Here is a 13,861-nt window from a genome sequence, read left to right on the forward strand (position 1 = left end):
ACTCTATTTTGAAAAAGTTTAAGTATTTCTATACTTTTCAGAGATAATTGTTTCTTCCAGCGAATTGCCAATTGTTGTGCTTTACAACAACCCCCCATTTCATATCATTTTATTCATAAAAATGTCATATAAAATGGGTCCCTTTAGATTTTGATTGGTATCAATATTGTATTATTTAAAAAGGTCTGAAAACCAAATGAAAACATTATAAAAATCCTTTTTGAATAACCCATTTTCATCAAATAAATCAATCTTTATCATTGCGATAAAGCGATCGCAAGATCGCATATCGCAATGACATAAGGAACATAATTGAATGGCACATTGGTTTCCACCGATACGATATCGCTATCGGCTATCGGCAATACTTTATGCACATTCTTAAAAATGCCCCAGTCCATTCGCCCCGATGCGATGCGATATCGCTATCGGCGATCAGCGATATACTATACATGTCTCATATGATGCCAATACTCCTGATGCGATGCGATATCGCTATCAGTGATCGGGGTTTCAAGAAGTGTCAATATAAGAAGTTAAGCTTTCCCCGATCACTGATTGCGATAAAGCACAGATTTCAAAAAACCGTTTAAATGGAGGGATATTTCGATCAATTCATATTAAAAGCTTGATCTGTCCAACAATGATTCACCTGCGCTCAACCGCCAAAACATCTACTGCACGCTTAAATGAATCATTCGGCCGATTAATGATATAATGGGCATTTAAGGATGGGCAGGTTTTAAACGGCCATTTAATGAAATTGTAAGTCCTGAAATCTTCCCATGGATTGTATCCGCAGCCATTTTAAAAGTTAATCTCTCACCACGCATCGGTAAATATATCTCATCACATTGAAGTTTTCATTGCCAGTTCTCTATGTTACGTTTATTTTCGCTTCTGTGCAGAATTCATCCAAGGAAGAAAACTCAAGAAAAATGGGGAAGAAATCTAAGAAGACCACAGGCGCTTCCGTTGCGCTAGCCACAGGACGAGCTGCCACTGATCCTTCAAACAAAAAGAAAGGATTAATCTCGGATACTACATGTTCTGGTCTCGGCAGAACTACTTGGCAGAGTACCTACAACTTGATTGAAGTCAGAGAACCTAAAGTGACAACGGTACAAGCTATTGTAGATTCAACTCGTAAATCTGATGGTACTCTTAAGGAATTAGCTGACTCCTTCCTTCACCATATAGCAGCTAGGGAACAAATTCTCCCATACACAGATGTAGTGCGGTGGGCAATTGAGGAAATCCCAATCCCGGATAGAACCTTCAGCACCAGAGACGGGAGAATTTTCGGGTCGTTCAAAGCTGATGATCTAAGCCAAATGTATCATTTGCCTAAGCCAGAGAAGATATACAATAAGGCGTTCCTGGAAAAATTCTCAAATGAGAACAAAGTTGAATCCGAACCCATCCGACATTGGAGACAAAATCCAGCAAAACACAAACATGAATCTTCCGGTAAGTACTCCGTTGATTCCTTGGCTTCTCCTTATTGCTACGCTGGAATAATGATGTGTAGATTGTGGGGATTGCATGGCTCTTCTAATTTCACTATAGAAATGGTTCCCTTAATGGAAGTGGCATGCAACAGTATAATAATGGATTGGGCCACTATTCTCTCAGATAAACTAGCCAAAGCTGTTCTTGAGTTTAGAAATAAGACTCGCATCTCTGAAAGGATAATTCCCCCATTCTATTATAGTGCCTATATTTTAGATACCTTATGTTTTAATTCTGAATTTCCTGTGCTCGGCTAGAGGTGGACGCCACAAGACCCCACGCCTATTCACATATACTACCAGAAATTATGGAAATCCTCTTATAAGCACCATCTGTACCAAGTCTACAATGGCTTTATGTTGCCTATTTATTATTCTATTTTTGATAAACCCATTCCCAAGATTTCCTACCAAGCTGGGATTGATTTAACAACAGTAGGGAGTTGGTTTGGAGAGGAGAAGTTCACTTATATAAGATTTTTCGATAGCCAAGCCGAACCTCATGTCCTCCCTTTATACATACCTGATAAACTGTTGGAAAGGGAAATCTCTTACCAGATTATTGCTGAGAGTGTTACACAGACTATTAAGAAAAATAAGAAGTAGGGTTGGCCCTCTTTTCCTTTGAGATGTGGTGTCTATACCTTGCATGATCTCAAACATGCAGAAAAATAATCTACAAAGATTAAATCATTAACTCTAGAAACTCTTCCAAATAGGCAATTTGATCCAAACAAAGTTGCCTATAATGCACTAGAACAGGCCAAATTGTCAAAATTTGATCATAAAGAAGATATGTTTGACAACCTGTTCTCTTCAGCTGAGTCAATAATGCAGGTTAAAACATTGGCCAAAATGAAATATCATGATGAAGGGTTGACTGAATTTAACAGACTTAGAGAACAGAGGTTGCAAACTCTGCCCCTAGATCTATTAGCAACAACCCCAGCGACATCGTCAAGCCAGCTTGATCGGCAACAGAAACACAGGATACCACTTCATCACAGGTTCTAAGTGGAACTAGTGGCCCACCCATTTCTAAAAAGGTAGAGATAATACCAAAGGACCCCTTCGACCAAATCATTTTGCAGGTAGAAGAGATTCCTCCCGTGGCTGTCTTCTACAGCCCAAGGCATAAAGCTGTAGTTAAATGACAAAGGAAAAGAAGAAGGACTGATCAACCTCCCCTTTTCCCAGAACAGACAGTCACGGGCATTGTGGTTTGGAAGGAGGAATTTGACCCCTCCGATGACCTGACAAAACTATCACAATATGCTGGATCTTATTCGGTAGCGACAATAGATAAGGCATCAGAGGTAAGCCTTTTACTGAAAAAAAAGGATCAGGAGATTTTCTCGTTATAGGCACAGCTGACTGAAGCAAAGCAGAAAGCGGAGCAGGCAGAGCAGCAATTGTTGACGCAACAGCAATTAAACAGTCAACTGACTCAACAATTGCAAGCAGAAAAACAAAGGATTGACCAAAGCACAATCCAAAAACAGAAAGAATTGTCAAAGGCCTTGGCACAATTGAAGGCAGCGAATGAGAAAATGCTGAAATCAAAAGATGAGCAAATCGCTCAATTATCAGCACAAATTGAAAAGACAAAGGGTGTTCCACAAGTAGCTGAATTCAGAGCAGAAGCGCTACAGATAAATACTGCATTGCTAGCCCAAATTAAACTTCTATGCCAACAAATCACCCAAGCAGAGCCACTGTGCGAATTAGCGCATCCATAAGTAATAAAGTAGACAAGGCTAGGACTGAATTGGATTAGGCTGAAGAAACAATATCTGCATTTCTCGACTGGCAAGATTCTGATCAAGGACAATCGGAAAATTTACCAAGAGTCTTAGAATCACATAAAGATATACTCTTTACATAATGGCAGTCCCAGTTAATGAAAGCAGAGAGGGCAGTTTCAAGATGTAAATCAACTTCGAGCAATTTAGTTGAATTAGTCAACAACACTCTCTACTTATCAAACATGATCTCCCAATGCACACCAGGAAAATTAACAACAATGAAAACATTGGAGCAATCGTGTTATCTAGATCTGGAGGAAAAAGGGAGATTAATCGCTGGGATTAACATTTTAACATGGGACACCTATTGGTTCTTCTTGGTAAAGCCGCACACACATAGAGCCGCCCTCAAGTGCCTTACGGATGAAATCGGGTATATTATCCCCGATATTGAGGATACCACCTATGCTGCCCAGCTCAGCTCGTGCCTCAGCAAACCACCTGAAGTAGAGCCGATGCTTGCTATAAGTCAGCTCAGATTTAAAGGCAAACAACCTACTTGATGATTCATGACCGCCGACTGCCAGATTGCTGAAGAAAATAGGATTAAAATCAATTGATACCAATTAAGTAGGATTTCTGTTTTATAGATAGTTAGATCAATTAAGTATTTATAGACCCTTTCATTGTTTTGGAACGGGTCGTAAAGTTTTGTACCTGACTGAAAGACTAAAGTTGCACTATTGTGCTTCAGTCATATTGTTTTATGAAACTGGACCTGTTATTCTAAATTTGACAAGGAAGCTTTTATGCAACTATGCACTATTGTCTTTGTTTGAAAGTGCTTCTGTGTTGAAGGAAGAATCTCAAGTGGCGATTGATATTGGGAGTGTCTAGCAGCTCATATGGTACTTATATCTATGTCTGAATTCATTCTTTTCATATGAATTTTTATTTGATTATCTTTGCTATTATCGAATATATATATGTGCTTTAACAACAGTTCTGTATCCCTTCCACTATTGGATGTTTATGGTATGTTTTTCTTTTAATCGCATATGTGTCGATGATATAAATGATAAGTCTAGTAATATTGCCTTAATCACTTTGCTTAACTATTTAAGCAAAGTAATCCTTGAATGCATTAATGTCTATGTCTGTTAGATGGAGTCATCTATATGCCTGTCCATAGACACAGATCATCAAGTGCTACACTTTAAAGTACAATAGTTCCCGGGATAAATAATAGTTATTTTATTTTGCTGGTAAATTTAGCTATTCGTCTATCATTATATTAGTCAATCAATTATCCATTCATCCTGTTTGTTCATTGCTGGGAAACTGGTCCCATTATCCCCAGTCGGAGCCACCATTCCAAACGGAAAAGGAGCTGTACTAAGGTCCGGACCGGGTGGTTACCCCCCAATGTTGTTGCATCGATTTTCGAGGCATCAACAAGTCCAAACCCTTCTTGGTGTTCCTTTTTCTCCTTTGACTGGCAAAACAACCAATTCAACAAAGCACAATAGTAAATGGACTAAATCTTATAAAGAAACCATCTTCATATTATAAAGAAAGGTAGTTAGTTATGAAATTTAAACAACCATTCACATATGAATTCTAACATGAATATCATAAACATGAAGAAGATTTATATCGGGAACCAAGACATGTGTTTCTTTTATTATAGATAAATAAAGTACAGAAAAGGAATAATTTCACCTCAGTCATCATTTCACAGGCTCCAAGCAAAGCCTTCTTCCATATTCATCTAGCCTCAAACCTTTAACAAACTCCTTCCATGACTTACTCCATGATATCACAAGTAGTGGATGGACATCAACACACAAGGAAACAAGGGTTTCTTGTACAAATGGGGGAAGTGTAGAAGGCATAAGGATCTTCAGACCTGGTCAGGGAAATCTCAACATAATAACCTTTCTCTCTCTTCTCTCCTCCTTTAGGCCTTCCCATTTGAAGCTTTTTTATACTTCTCCCAAAGTAGTTTTTTAATTGGGAGTTGGTTGGGAACAGTTGGGCCACGGGCACTAACAGGTGATCAACAGGTAAAACCCGTGATCTCCGCCCGAAATTAAGGAGTTTTATATTTTTCTAAGTGTTTTAATACATATACGTGGGTTGGGTATATTCCTACCCACGTATACACGTGTTTAACTCAGGGAAATGTCGTGTATAAGGGATAAAACATTGTTTTTTAAATTTTGGACCAGGTTTGGAAGGAGGGGTTGCCCTAGGCCATGAGTGCTGCATCACAAACCATAAGAGTGATATTTGGAGCTATAGCAGATGCCCCCTAATATATGAGGTCAGAAGGGGTACATGATGGCTGAAATGTATTAAGAAAGTACATGGAAAGGAAATCTTCCAAAAACTGAGAAGGACTTCACTAGAGTTCAGCTTGCCAAGCTATGAAAGGAGATCAGAAAGAAACATTGTCTAAGGCAGGCATACCCATGCTCAGAAATACTAAAGCATGTTCACGTATCAAGTACAAGCGGATCCACTAAGTATGCAAGTATAAATGACTGGAAAATACATAATGGATCATATAATCATGATCAAACAAGTACATGTCTAAATATCACATATAAGATTGTCAAAGATGCTAAAAAATGCAATGAATCACTGATATCAAAGACTGATCCCAAAAGATACCAACTAAACATGATGGAATAGGATGGTACTATACTTCAAACTCAGGTGCTAACATATAGAATGTCGCCATGACTAACTGCAACATATAAGGTGGAACGGTATCAACTAGTAGCAACAGGAGCAACTGTCAAGTGAACCAATGAATGCTGATACAACCTGAGGTCTTCACCGACCGCCGTGGTACATTTCTACACCATGGGAATAAATGATCTAAAGTCGACCATGTGAGAGATCGTTTGATTACCGGTTATTTATGTATACCGTTAGCAAACACGAGACTACTCACCAATAATGATAATGAGCATCAAGGTACCCAGTACAATCCAACAAGTGTGAATAGATGAGCTGGAGTCGAACACCTATAAGAATCTATCGATCAGGAGACAATGATGGTTTCCCAATGTCGATAGTGAAGGATCTGCCACTAATGACTGCAAACCCCAAGGTACTACCAAATGGACTCTAGATATTTGCCTCTGAGCAATGAGTCGGAGTCGATAGGGAAAGATCCTCTAGAAGGAAGCCATTAAGGCATCCTTCATCAATCTAGCGCGAGTGTAACCCGTAGGCCAATAATGTGGAAGGAATCAGACGAAAGAGATGTAGTAACCCAACCGAAGTACGTTTCCAGTGTACACAAGATGTGGCTAGCGCATGACAGAAACCCTCTGAACCAACCAATAATGGAAGCTGACACAAAGGCGAGGTATCCACCAATAGGATCAAATGGAAACCAAGGTACTGCACAAATCCAAATGTGTGATAATGTAATCAGATGTCGAACACAAGGGAAACCACTCAGTCAAAGACCCATGATACTGATCGATGTTGAGCACAAGGTGACCTATACATACTGAAAATAGGGCCAGGGTGCAGCTCTAGGCCTGTCCTCAGAGCAAGATGTTGTCGTCGATAAGGACAAGACCCGCCAGTAAGAAGTCAATGGAGACCTCGTCAAACCGGAATGAGTAAAGGACCAATATAGCTGATGTGATGATAGACATGATACTGACAACCCAGGATGGCCGACTGAAAAATGAGTCAAGAGACACCGCAGAGAGGCCGACTCAGGCTAACTTCCCTTGAACAAAATCATGACTCAATGTGACTATGTGGCAGCATATCATGACTCTGTATAAGTTTGTCATGTAGGAGGCACGAATGAACCCTCCATATGATTGGAAGAGATAACCAATCGGGGGAGAACTGACTCAATAACGAGGTTAAGGCATACCTAAGTCAAAATAAATCCTGCCCAAACAGAGGAGACCTTGCTTTGAGTGCTTTGTTCAAGGGCGACACGACTAACTCTAGCTGCCAACAATAAATGGAAATATTGTCCTGTTCCCGCTCTTTTTTGGAATATTTAAATTCTTTTTGTATAGTGGAAAGAACGACTGTCGGTGAAACAGATGATCTAGTTCTTGGGAATGCAACATTCCTATGCTCAATGCAGGGAGGTGAAAACTGGTCAGTGACACTCAAAGGTGTGTTCCTTCCATGGGTCAAGGTGTGTCAGGTTGCAGAAGTCAAAGGTATGCAAGGTTGATTTTGCAGTCGTCATGGTGAAAAGTTGGCTTAAACATGAGTCCAAGTGAAGTTGGCTCTAGGCCAAAAGGTGCAAGTGGTCAACATGAAATGCAGTAGTACAACTCAACACAAAGGAGCCTCTAGGGTATAAGGCCAGAATGAAGCGAAGAAGCTAAGAGGAATGAGTCTTCAACACATAAGTCATGGCAAGACTACAGAGGAATCCCAAGCCTACTCAAATCGGAGCAGCATGGGCAGAAAATGTCAGTGATGTGCTAACTACGATGCCCATGTAAAGGATGGCTCTACCATCATGTCATGATTTAAAGAATCGGCGAGTGAAGATGGCTTACGAACCATAACACGATGGGATCAACCCTATGGCTAGTGTATCGACAAATGGCGGCTAGTATGCACAATGCAACGGAAAATTGTTGTCCCTAACATATATGCCAGTAAGAAAACGATACCTGCCATGACGGGTCAGCAATCATGGAACCGTCTCAAAACTATTGAAAAAACGTCCAAAATGTCCTGAAAATCTAACCATTATCGACATTCCAAGCTCCCAAGTTAAAAGTCACATGAGGCCAAACAAAATAAAATTTTGAAAAAATTTTGCATTTTCAAAACCTATAAAAGAGCTTTTGGACTCACCATTTTCACCATTTGAGTTTGAGAGCAAAGAACTGGAGAAAAAGGAGCAAACTTCCCATTCGCCAAATTCAACCGTTCAGATTCTTCAAAAAGCCTCTAGGTAACTCTTATACTTGTCTTGCAATTGATTGTGACTAGTTTTAGGATTTTTAATTAATGTTCTATTGTTGAATTTTTTGCCAAAAATTTCACCGCGGCGTATACGCAGGTTGATAATATGAAACCCACGTACACGCGGGCCCTATACGCGACTGTGTGCATAGGGACCCACATATATTCCGCGAACATTTTTAAACAAAAAACTAACAGTTGAAAATCATTTTTTCCTCAGGATGTCGGTCGCCTGGCGAGAAAGAGAGCATGCTGCAGTGGATAATGAAGTCATGAACGATCCTGATGCTTTGGAAGCCCTACAGGGATGTGGTTCTCTTAAATTCTTCAAACTGTTGAATATGAAAGCAAACACACGTCTGCTTGAGATGCTCATTGATTATTGGGATATCGAGGAGGATGCCTTTATGATTGACCAGATGCCACTCAGGATAGAAGTGGAAGATATCTATTTCATCACGGGCCTTTCCCGAAGGGGAGAGGTAGTGCATTCCCCAGGTAGGACATGGAGCAGTCTCACAATCGAGGACTACTTACTGATATATTTCCTGAGACATCCCAAGAAGGTTGGGAGTAAGATTTCCATCACACATGTGGAAAGTTTATCACTGAGGATAATCCTGTTCACCATAGCTCGAGTGAACGGATCAGCCTCTCTGCATCAGGCATCACGGCTAACCATGAGCGTGGCAGTTGACTGTCTGACCACTGTATTTGACTGACCAATGTACTCCTCTTCTGGCAAACATGAAGAGCCAACTTACTTCTATCAAGAGGGGACAGACCAAAAACTTTGGATATGGGACTATCCTGTGTTTTTCTTTTTTGAGAGGGTCCCAGCACTTCGCCCTAGGATAGCAGTTTCCATCAGCACCCCACGAGATCCATGCATGGGCAGGTGTGCTGACCTAATGAAATGTCTAGCGGGTGGGGAGGTCCCACGGGCTGCATTTGACAATGACTTCTTTACTTGTTGGGATCAGCAGATCATCGCCATAGATGAGTACCCCTATGTCGGGTTGGATTTCTGAGGAGATCCTGATCTAGCATTACCATCGATCGCAACATGGGGTGACATTGGTAAGTATTTTATGATTTTATGACTTTTTTGGATTTTTCAAATATAATGATGAATTTTGAAAATATTTTTGATGGGATTCAAATGACTAATATGATGATCATGTTCCAGATATTGGGCCGGTACGACCAGATGGGTTCCCGCGGCATGGACGGTGCAGCCGAGGAGCCAAAGAGGTCGCTGCTGATACAGAACGACTTCTACATAACATCCAACGACATTTGGTGAGACTGAGTCACCGAGTACCGATGCCTGCCGTAGAGGACCTTCCTAAGGATCTGCAGCGTCATGTGGTTGGCATGCCACGTGACTGGGTTCACACTTTTTGGCGTGTGGCCAATGCGATAGTTACCTACTTAGCCGCTCATCCTGAGCCACGGCATTAGATATGCCAGACCTGATTATGGGCATTTGAGCCCCAATTTTGTATATTTTTGGACAAACATATGTACACTCGAGATGCTTTACGATATGTATATATATATATATATATATATATATATATATATATATATACAGTTTGACTTTTTGATGCTTGATTTTATTGTGATGAATGTTTGATGTGCCAGTCTAATGCTTGATTAGCAATAGAATTAGCTAACCAATTATGAGATCTTGGAATGTGAAAATAATTAATATAAGTAAATGATCTTTGCAACAACCTCACCCTTAAATACTAGCAATATAAACATGGATCCCTTATCCGATAAATGTTGTTTAATTGTGACACTATCAATTGAGAATCGAGATAAACTACCAACGAGTCGATCTCGTGAGAAATTGCCTTGGATAGTAAATTAATAATAGCAGTATACTCAGCCATATTGTTTGAAGCAGGACCAATGTATACTCCCCTTGATACCATCAACTGACCAGTTGGATAATAGAGTACCCAAGCTGCGGAAGCAAGATTCTGAGTGTGCCAACTAGCACCATCGACGAACCCAAAATGGACCAAGTCATCCATCAACACTTGTCACAGCAGACTAAAAAGTGTTGATATCAAAAACTCTCGATGATATATGTACAAATATACATAATGTACAAAGAAGCCATTTCCTAACTCCTACTTAAGTAAAGTACTTCTTTAGGTAGAGCCCGTTTCGGGGTTCTGCAAGCTTTTTTCCCTTAAAATCAATTAACTCATATGACCCTTTTTCTTAAACTCATTTAATAATGAAAGGACCATACCACATACGCTTAAACTTGCCTACCCCCAAGGTGTCTTTATCTTGGTCATAGACCAAGACAAGGTCACCTTCAGAAAAGACTCGAGGATGGACAGCTTTATCATACTGCGTTTTAACCCTTTTCTTATGAGCCTCATTCATCGTGGCGGCATCTTGACGATACTCATCGAGATGTTCCAAGTGAAGGAGGTACTCTTCGAGACTCGAAGTCTATAGAAGGAGCTCAACAACTAACTTAAGAGATGGAATTTCACATTCAACCGAAAAAATAGATTCCATCCCATAAACAAACTAAAAAGGTGGAAAACCAGTAGCAGTCTTTACGGAGGTCTGGTATGCCCAAAGAGCTGGATACAACATAAGATGCCAATTGGACCAATTTTTGTCGATTGTCCATTGGAGGATCTTCTTAAGAGTTTTATTGACTGCCTCAACTTATCCATTGGCCTGAGGATAATAAGGAAACGATGCTCCTGCCAAAAACCCAATTTGAGAGCCAATTCAGACATCAGTTGATTCTAGAAATGACTGCCATGATCAGTGAAAATCTCTCTCGGGATACCGAATCTTGAGATAATTTGATTAAAAAGGAACAACGTTGCCGTGTCACTATCATTTTTATAAGTGGGCATGGCCTCGACCCACCTCGTTAAGTAGTCTACAACCACGATAATGTACCTGTGATTCGCCGCTAAAGGTGGATTACAAGTTGTAAAATCAATACCCCACTTAGTAAAGGGACCAACAGTGACAATGGGAAAAAGAGGAGCTGGATGTGCACGCATCTTCCAAGTATAAATTTGACAGGGGTGACAGCGTTTGACCGCTTCAACACAGTCTTTAAAGAGTGAAGGCCAAAAATAGCCGGCACGTAAGATGCGATGGGCTGTAGCAAGTGCTGATAGATGACCACCACAAGCTCCTCTGTGGAAGTCATTTAGCACTGACTCTGCTTCCTCGAAGGTTAAACAACGCCAAAGGATTGAATCAACCCCTCGACGGTATAATGTATCAGCAATGATAACATAATTTTTAGCCAGGTGACGTAATTTTCGATGTTCATCCTTGGAGGAAGTAGAGGGAAACTTTGAAGTCTGGAGATAGACAATGATATCTCAATACCAGGGGTCGAGTGAAGAGATGAGGAATAAATGTTCGTCAGGAAAACTTTCCTCATAAACAGTATCCTCTCCACAAGGTAGCTCAGAAATTAGCTCAGTGAAAACCATGGATTTCTTATACTTGGCAGACAAGAACTCAAGATCAAATTCTTGCAAAATGACTATCCATCGATTATATTTGCCCCCAATCACTCGCCTACTAAGGAAAAATTGAAATGGATTTACCGCCGCTAAGACAAAAGTTTTTCGTAGCAGGATATAATGACGGAGCCGCTAGACAGCATGGACAGCTGCCAAGGCCAACTTCTCAACCAGAGAATAGCGAAGTTCAGGAACTATTAAGCCTTGGCACAAATAATAAATCACATGCTCGGTGAGAGCATCGTCCTCCTGAACGAGAACCATACCAATGGTTGATTCTGCTGCAACGAGATATAAAAGGAAGTCTCTACCATAATCCGGTGGACTCGAAAGTGGGGCAAAGACTAATGCCTTTTTCAAAGCATTGAACGAACGCTGCACAAAGTCATCCCACAAAAATGGAACTCCTTTCCGTAGCAAACGCATGAACCCTTTAGTGATCTTGCCATAGTTCACTATAAAAACATCTTAAGAAATTAGCCTTCCCTTGAAGACTTTGAAGTTTTTGAATTGAGGACGGGGGAGGCAACTGAACTATTGCCTCAACCTTGAAGGGATCAACCTGAATCCCTTCATTTGACATAATGAACCCTAACAACCGACCAGATGTAACCGTGAAAACACACTTGTTGGGATTCAACTAGGTTTTATAAAAACGACATTGCTCGAAAAACATTCAAAGATGACTAGAGTGATCAGTTCTCTTTCGAGAACGAGCAGCAAGATCATCCAAGTATGCTTCGATGATATGTTTGATGTCGTGGAAAGCATATGACATGGCTCGCTGAAAAGTGGCTCGAACATTTTTAAGACCAAAAGGCATCTTTCTATATGCAAAGGTACCCCAGGGACATATAAAGGCTGTATTATGTTGATCTCCAGGACAGATAGAAATTTGATTATAACCAGAAAAACCATCCATGAAGAAAAAAATCTCATTTCCTGCACACTCGTTGATAATCTGATCAATGAAAGGCGTGGGGTAATTATCTTTCGGACAAGCCTTGTTTATGTCCCTAAAATCGATGCATACTCGGATTGTTCCTTGCTTTTTATCCACAGGGACTGGATTAGAAACCCAATAAGTAAGAGGAAGAGGGTATATGAAACCCGCCTTTAGCAGCTTCTCAACTTCAGCTTTGATAGTTGCTGCTTTCCTAGGATTAACCAGCTAAAGCCTTTGATGAACTGGTTTGGCGTTTTCATACGCCTTGATCTCATGTTGAACTATATATGGGTCAATGTCACGTATTTTTTCATAAGACCAAGCAAATATATCTCGAAATTCCTTAAAAAGGTCGGTGTAAATTTGAATTTCTTCAGGGGAACATTCAATTTCGATGAAGAGATTATCGATCACGTTAGGGTCCCTAGAGATGTTTATAGGTATCGTTTTTGAAATTACTGACATATTACCTTCAGCACGAATGTGTGTTGGAGCCAAAGGATTTGACACTGTAAAAACATCACTAGTAAAGAGCTTGGAGAATCTAGATTCTACTTCCTGCAATGGAGGAAGAAAGTATGAATGATGGTGTAAGTCTTCCCAATGTCGATCTATACCCATCATTGCTTTGAGGATTGCTCCTTCAGAAGGTGAAACCGAATCTAAGCAGTCCAAGGCAGGGTAGAATCAAGGCTCCAAGCCGGGGCCACATCATCATCTAACTCCTCTTCTGAAAAAGGAGTAGAGTGGTCATCTACAGAGTTGACAATAGATTGATATCTATGCTCAGCTGCAGATATAGGCAATGCCATTCCATTTACTTGTCCTTCAACTAATGTGGTCATATGTGAAGGCAAGGTCCAACGGTCTGAAAAATAACGAGTTCGGAAGAACTCTTCTTGAGGAGACTCCTTAGATGACGAAACAACGTTGATTCTAGTGATAGGAGAGGGAAGTGAAAAAGTACCCATCAATGAGGAATACAAGGTCTAGAGAAAGAAAGGTAAATTTAAGCTTCCCTATAAGTTATGTGAAGCGAATCATCAAATTCACATTTTCCTTTGTTTGGATGAAGCCTTCAAATTATTGGAAACATTTTCTGGCTCAACAATAACTTCCAGCTAGTTACCAGAAGCTTTCTCCCAATCCTCCATA

This window comes from Pinus tabuliformis, chromosome Q (genome assembly GCF_031772625.1).
Source record: "Pinus tabuliformis cultivar Carrire ecotype Pingquan chromosome Q, CPIR1, whole genome shotgun sequence".
Taxonomy (NCBI): Eukaryota; Viridiplantae; Streptophyta; class Pinopsida; order Pinales; family Pinaceae; genus Pinus; species Pinus tabuliformis.